Raw genomic sequence first — 8,495 nt, forward strand, 5'->3', positions numbered from 1 at the left:
CAACAAAATAAACACCTCTTTTCTTTTTACCATTGTTAAGTCCTTTTGGGGCTTTTTTTTCAGCAGCCCCGCCCCTTTTAAATCCTCCAGTTGAATCCTGGAGATATCACTTACTGAAAATGTGCCTCCCTGGGAAGTTAAAATGGCCACTGCCAAGAGGCTGCTATGGTAACAGCTGATGCCAGTAAAATATTAAACAGCTGAAAACTGAGCAAAAAATAAATAAAAATAGAAAAAACGAAATGGTAGAAAAAGATCCGCACAGCCTGAACTGTCAGGTTATGTTACGACATCTTTTTGGAGAGATTGTTGCATTAGGGTAGGGTTGCCAGATGGCTTCTCCAACAAAAAAAAACTGGACACAATGGTGAAAGGTGCAACGCATTCGAGACAGACACACACTTCTCCGCTCCATGCTGTTTCCTCCTCTCCTTGGTCCCACCCCCCAGGGTCCTAACACCTTCCCCTGATTGGCTGCTGCTGGGTAATGCAACCAATCAGGATGGGGGAAGCTTCCCAGCCCCCTAGCAGCAGCCCTGCTCTCTCCCTGCTTAGGGAAATTCCGTGGCCGCCCCAAGTGGGTCAGGTCACTATGTCCATAGAGGTGATACCGGACACATACATGTCCAGAGAGGTAATACCGGGCACATACATGTCCAGAGAGGTAATACTGGACACATACATGTCCAGAGAGGTAATACCGGACACATACATGTCCAGTATTATCTCTATTTCTTTTTACTGGACAGTGTGTCCAAATACATGACAGTCTGGCTCAATGCTGGACACCTGGCAACCCTACATTAGGGTAATGTCAGGTAATATCATAATGGCTGGCACTCTAGTTGTCCTTATGATGTCCCGGGAATGTCATGCGGTTATTGCTAATTTTCGAAAGGAAGATTTTTTTTTATTACATAAAAATCAAATACCATTTGTAATACTTATTTGAAAGTTTCAACATCTTCCCGGATTACAACAAAATATTCCAAGTACATCACGGGATGTATGAGTCAAGAGATAACCAATCACCTCCACAGAACTAGGGACAGTCTCTATTTTACGATTCATTCTCTGGAGTGCAAAGTGCAGTTTTCTATTAGAAGTTATATATCCTGGACTGGTTGAGCCATCCCAGGGTATTTAGAATCACATCTTGCAGTTAACGTATGTTCTCTCTACCTCTTGTTTCTAAAGCTCTCTACCGCCTTAGGCTCCGGCCTCATTCCTCACTGCTGCACGTGCGCCTGGCGTCCTGGCGGTGTGTGCAGAGTTTAAAGCCGGATCGGCGGGCTGTAGGGGAACTCTAGGGGAGCGCGGAGCTATGACGGGGCATATCTGCCCTTCCATTGGTGCGTGCCGACCACGTGACAGCGTCGCAGCGCAGGAAGTCAAAATTATTGTCTTCCCTGCCAGCGTACGCCTCACAGCACTTTGCGTGCCCGCACACACACGGCCACTGGGACCTGCCCCTTAGAGGGCTGTGCTGCGGTGTGTGGCTTGCACACCAGAGCGGCCACTGGAGACCTGGCCTTAAACCTTTCTCACTGACTGCCCCGCACCTCTGGAATGTCCTTCCCCTCAATATCCAACCAGCACCCTCTCTATCCACCTTTAAGACCCATCTTAAAACCCACCCCTTAGCGAAGCATATGCGTAGCTCCGTGGCTGATACTGTACACCTCATACATTAACCATGGCCCCTGCAGATGCACTTACCAGAACCCCTTCCTACACCCTCCTACTGTCTCTGTACGTTCTTCCTAGTTACCAATTAGATTGTAAGCTCTTCGGGTCAGGGAGTCCTTTTCCTAAATGTTACTTTTATGTCTGAAGTGCTTATCCCCATTATGTGTTATTTATATTATTTGTTATTAATATGATTATGTCACGTCTATTACTGCTGTGAAGCGCTATGTACATTAATGGCACTATATAAATAAAGATATACATACATAAGAGGGAAACTCCGCTGGTATAGCTCTCCGTGATGTTTGTCTACACCCCAGTTCTAGGTAACAGTTAAGGAGGACACACAGTATCTTCTCAGAGAGACCCCCTCCCCCAATATTTATCTAGAAGGAAATTTCGAGACTTTGAAAGTTCAGAAAGTATCTCCGAGACCAGCACTGGAGACAATAATCTGCTGATATAAATCAAAAACTGCAAATGAAACCCAAGGTCAGTGAAAGTGAGAGAGGGAATGCTGCAGGAAGAGAATATAATATGATTTAAAACAAACTGTGAATACTATATAATAAGCCCTTTCACTGCCAGATGGGCCTGCAATGCACTGATGTGCAATGTGTTTGCAGGCATTCTGGCCACACGTGAAAGCTTCTTCAGGGAGATTTGGGCAGAAATTGCAGGAGATTGCAAAAATGTCGTTTGACTCTTTTGACTCGTTTGAGTCTTCTTCATAAGCAGGCATGGTATGGTTGCAGTCCCCTCGGGCAGAGAAGGGTTTAATCAGCAATAATTATATTTTCATTTAACACTGGGCAGTATACAGTGTGCGGTAAAATGTAGACCTTTTTCCGTGATTATCTACAGGAATATATATAAGCGCTATAATATAACATACAGATATCTGTATATTACATACAGTATTTAGCTATCATCAATCAAGCTAATTTTGGTGCATGAATCAAAAAAAGAAAGTAGATTTCCTAAATCGCCCATCTTCAGGGTTGTTCCAATTTAGCAGAGCAAGGCCTCAATCACACTGTGACTTAGGGCCTCATGCAGAGAGCATCGTTATTTCGAAATTCGCCATTTTTTGTACAATTTCGCGCAGAAACCGGCAGAAAATGGCGAGTTACGAAAAACGCGCCATTTTGTTTTTTCTATTGCTAAAACTCGCCTCGCGGCTGGCGAGAACCTCCATCTCGCCATTTTTAAAACTCTCCGAATGCAGAGAGGTGCGAACGGCATGTAGCGGCTGTTCGCGCCAAGAAAATGCCGCGATTCTCGCATTTTTGCCGCGCCAGGAAAAGATGGCAAGATGGCGCTCGCCGCCTATAGTAAAGGGGAAAAAAAAGGCGCGAATTTGTTTGTACACGTTTCTGAAGCGCGCATCTCGCCAATTTAAACTCGCCACACGCATCCATGTTAAACATAGCAGAATTCGCACTTTTCTGCATATGGAGAATAAAACTCTCCAAAAAAGCTACTTTTTATGAAATTCGCCAATTTTAAAATTCTATGCTCTCTGCATGAGGCCCTTACTGTCTCTTCCATGGTCGACTCCCAGCATATAAATTACATACGATTACTGTATGTAATGTAGAGCGGAAACTCTGAACATGCACTACTGTAGTGCCGACGAGTATTCTAAAACAAATCTGGGGCAATCACCAACAAGACCCAGGTACATGCTGGGCACATGCTGGGTACATGCTGGGTACATGCTGGGTACATGCTGGTTACATGCTGGGTACATGCTGGGTACATGCTGGGTACATGCTGCAACATTTCAGTGACATTTCTGCAGACAGACTAATGGCCCATCGGATTAACAGCGGGGGTCCCTGGCAGTTCCATTCAAACTGAATGGGACGGTCAGGAACCCCTGCTGTGTTAATCCGATGGAAACGACCGTTTCGACCTTAGTAGGTCTTTCTCAAGTGAAAACGCATGCCTAAGGTCAAAACGGTCATTGTGTATGGCGCAATAAATTTGAACTTTTGAAAAATCCGTGGAGCGCTGGATCCTTCCTTTTATAGTTCAAGTCTGGATGATGGTAACAGGTATCCCTTTTTGAACCAGCAGCACTGGTAATACGGTTATGTATATGATTTATGGTGTGCAGCATATAAATTGTTTTTTTGTCTTAATCCGATGGGCCTTTAGTCTCTGCAGAAATGTCACTGAAATGTTGCAGCATGTACCCAGCATGTACCCAGCATGTAACCAGCATGTAACCAGCATGTACCTGGATCTTTCGGTGATAGCCCCAGATTTTCCAGGCAAGTTTAAGGCAAGTTTTAGAATACTCGTCAGCGCACCTGTATTTTGACATAGCAATAAATTAAATTGATATGCAGGTGATGAACACTGTGATATATACAGGGACAGTCTGCAAGCAGAAGCTTTAACAGTGTTTTTCAAACAGGGTTCCTAGGAACACTTGGTTTCTGCATGCACATTTTCAGGTCATTTGTAAAATTGTACCAAATACAGAAGAATTTACAATGCATCTGATCTCAGACGCGCTATTAGAGAGGGTTGGGGGTTCCTCACAATGCATCTGATCTCAGACGCGCTATTAGAGAGGGTTGGGGTTCCTTACAATGCATCTGATCTCAGACACGCTATTAGAGAGGGTTGGGGTTCCTTACAATGCATCTGATCTCAGACGCGCTATTAGAGAGGGTTGGGGTTCCTTACAATGCATCTGATCTCAGACGCGCTATTAGAGAGGGTTGGTGTTCCTTACAATGCATCTGGTCTCAGACGCACTATTACTTGCGTGTCCTGATCTGTGTGACTGGTTTATTTCAAGTGCCGGTTGTACAGTATTTAGGGCCTCATGCAGAGAGCAGCGCTATGCAGAATTGGAGAGGGGGAAAAATTTTACCTTTTTTGGAGAGTTTTTATGTCCATATGCAGAAAGGGCAGAAAACTGCCTTTCTGCATATGGAGAGTTTCAACCAGCGCTATAAGCGCTAGTAGCGCTGTTGAAACTACTGGGGAAAAAATCGCGTTTTTTTTTTCCCTCTCCACCGGCCGCGGAGCGCCAGCTGCTTGGTGGAGAGGGAAAATGTTGAAAATCGCGCCATTTTTTTGCCGCGAACAGCCACTAGATGGCGTTCGCTGCTCTCTGCATACGGCAGAGAAAAAAACTGGAGAGAATTTAAACTCTCCAGGCGCGCGGCGAATTTGAAGGGGAAAAAAAAAAATGGCGCTTTTTTTTAAACTTGCCGGTTTCTGCCTTTCTGAAGGCAGAATCCGCCAATTAATGCCGCTTTCACTTTTTGCGCTGCTCTCTGCATGAGGCCCTTAGTGTGGAGTTAGAATCAGAAGGGAAGTGCTGTGTATACTAGCAGGGGTGGCTGAACTTGGGGAGTAACGGTGGGTTAATTTATTTTAAAAGTGTGTAGTAATTGAAAGCCTGTAACTAACTTTTGTTTCTCTCTCCTGCCTGATTGAGCCTGCAGTGGGTGTGGTTAGTTGATTGCTAACCTAACACACCTGGTTGGTGTGTGTGTGTCTCTCTATTTAAAACAGAGGCTGGTAACGAATCCTAAACTTGCATATTCTGGTCTGTGTGACTGGCTGATTTCAAGTGTGGAATTAGAACCAGGAGGAGTGCAGGTTGTATTAAGTGTGGAACTAGAACCAGGAGGAGTGCAGGTTGTATTAAGTGTGGAACTAGAACCAGGAGGAGTGCAGGTTGTATTAAGTGTGGAATTAGAACCAGGATGAGTGCAGGTTGTATTAAGTGTGGAACTAGAACCAGGAGGAGTGCAGGTTGTATTAAGTGTGGAATTAGAACCAGGAGGAGTGCAGGTTGTATTAAGTGTGGAATTAGAACCAGGAGGAGTGCAGGTTGTATTAAGTGTGGAATTAGAACCAGGATGAGTGCAGGTTGTATTAAGTGTGGAACTAGAACCAGGAGGAGTGCAGGTTGTATTAAGTGTGGAATTAGAACCAGGAGGAGTGCAGGTTGTATTAAGTTTGGAACTAGAACCAGGAGGAGTTAACACAAGGAAAGGGTTAAACAAGGTATAGTATATTGAAGTACAGTCAGTTATTTGTACTTATAACTCCATAGTTGCACTAATGAGCAGGATTGAGAATGCCACTCAATGCACATCTTGCCACATGTATGTGCACTTGGAGCAGCTGTTCCAGGGAGCGTACCGCTGTGGGAAGTGTGAGCGGGCGGTCTCTTTAGAGTCAGAGATTGCTGATCTGAAGAGGAAACTTGCAATATTGAGGGACATTGACAATCTTGAAAGGAGTTTAGTGCTCACGGAGCAGGCCCTGGCTGGGACTAGTGGTGCAGATACTGGCGCTGTGAGTGAGGAGCAGGTAGGTAGCTGGATTACAGTTAGAAGGGGAAGCAGGGGCAATAGGGAGAGGCAGGCCAGTTCTGAGCTGACACATTCCTATAGATTTGCCATTTTGAGTGAAGATATTGGGAGTGTCAGGACAGGAGGGTCTGGGACTGACCCGGCGATCTGGGTACACATTGGCACCAATGACAAAGTTAATCACAGATGGAGAGTCCAAAAGAATGATTTCAGGGATCTAGGCCAAAAGCTTAAGGCAAGGACCCCCAAGGTAGTATTTTCTGAAATACTACCAATGCCATACAAAAAGTATGATGTTACAGACAGCACTCACAGGATAAGATAAAAATCTATAATGGCTGGTGCACGGGAACGGCAGGAGGGACCCTTAGCCCTCCCAAAACTATAGTGCAAAAATAGGGGATGTTCCCAGCATTCAATGAAAATATAATGAGTCAACACCGGAATATGCCAAACAGATCAATTGTATTGAGAAATGTACACAGAATACAATCTGGAGGATGCTACAACTACCCTTAAGGGGATCTATGCATACAAACAAGTGCCAAAGTGGTGTGACGGGAAGTGGGGGAAGTGGGGGACGGAAGGGAAAAACAAGGGACAAGGGGAAGGTAGTAACAATTCCTAATGGCAAAAAGTAGATGTAATACTGTAACTGTAAATACTAAACCCAATTGGCGTCGAAAGGCAGGAGTAGACGAGATAATAGTACAGACTGGAAAAAAAAACTTAAACGCTTGCTAATGCAAAAAGCCTGACAGATAAAATGGGGGAGCTTGAATTAAGCAGTTCAAGCTGCCATTTAAAAAAAAAAAAAAAAACTGTATGTGCATCAATACAATCTATAAACTGACAAGTGGTTAGCTAAGTTGCCAATCGATCCGTTCGTCTATGATTCGGCTCGGGGGGTTCACTAAATGGCTGTCAGTGCAGCAGAAGAGGATATAAGAGGCAAAGCTCTGCGGGGATGATCATGTGACCATGCAGTCAGTAGATACAATTACTGCACTGCTAGAGAGAGGGCAGGGTTCAAAAAGGGGTGTACCAGAGCCTGTTTCTGAAGAGGAAGGGGATGCGACTTTGTAAATGTTTGCTATTTTTTTTAAATGCTACAAGTATTTCTTCATAGTACAGAACTGATTTATTAAAAAAAAAACCACACACGTAGGATATTGCTTGAACTGCAACTTTAATAGCTGCAAGTGAGCAGTATGATATCATTGGCATTACTCAAACATGGTGGGATGAAACTCATGACTGAGCAGTTAATTTAGAGGGTTTTACCTTTTTCAGAGTGATCGAGCAAATAGAAATTGAGGTGGAGTATGTTTATATGTTAAACTGGATCTAAAACCTATTTAAGGGAATATGCTTATGAAGGGAATTATGAAAATGTGGAGACCTTGTGGATAGAAATGAGAAGTGGAGGTAAAAGTATAAAGAAAATGTTTGTAGGGATATGCCATAAACCACCAACTATCAGTGAGATTGAGGAAGCTAAAATACTTTTGCAAATGGAGAGGGCATCAAAACTAGGTCATATTTGCAATGATATTAGCATTACAACAAAGGGAGTGTATAGAGAAACCGAGTATAAGTTCAGGACCAAAAAGTCAAAAAGGAATAGAAGTATATAATTACATTAAAAAAAAATGGAGCATAGGTCAGGTTGAGAGGGTGTATTTTAAAAAAAAAGCGCCATCAGGGGCGTGAAGTTTTTGTTTGTGTTTTTGTTAATTTTATGTAGTCCAATAAACATTTTTTATTTTTCTACTTGCTGGTGAGTTTCAATTTTTAAGGAGCCTCTGCCTCATCGATTCACCCACTACTTTTCTCTTAAAACAAGAGGAAATAGTTTTTTGGTGGGATCTTAAAGACAATTATATGACCCAAATTATTGAGGAACCAACACGGAGAGGGGCAATACTGGTTTGGTCATATCAAATAATGTACAGTAGAAGTAATAACAAATATTCAAGTCCAGGAACATTTGGGTAACAGTGATCATAACATGGTCTAATTTAAATAAATTAAACTTTAGAAAGGCAGATTTTAATAAACTGAGGTCTAATCTAGTAGTAATACAATGGGATGATGTTTTTGCAGGGAAAAATGTAGAAGATAAATGGGCAGTCTTTAAAACATTGTTAGAAAAGCACACTTATCAGTGTATACCCTTGGGTAATAAGTATAAAAGAAATAAGTCTTAACCAATGTTGCTAAATAAACAGAGCAAATGGAAAAGAAGAGGCAGGCGTTTAGATTCTTGAAGTCTGAAGGGACAGAGGCATCGTATCCGAATTATAAGGAATGTAACAAAAGTTGCAAAAAGGCAATCAAATTAGCAAAAAAAGATAATGTTAATTTTTAAGTCTAAAGCATTTATTCCCATGATGTTATTTGTATTATTTGTTATTTATATGATTGTCATGTGTATTACTACTGTGAAGCATTATG

Source organism: Ascaphus truei, chromosome 6 (assembly GCF_040206685.1).
Source record: "Ascaphus truei isolate aAscTru1 chromosome 6, aAscTru1.hap1, whole genome shotgun sequence".
Taxonomy (NCBI): Eukaryota; Metazoa; Chordata; class Amphibia; order Anura; family Ascaphidae; genus Ascaphus; species Ascaphus truei.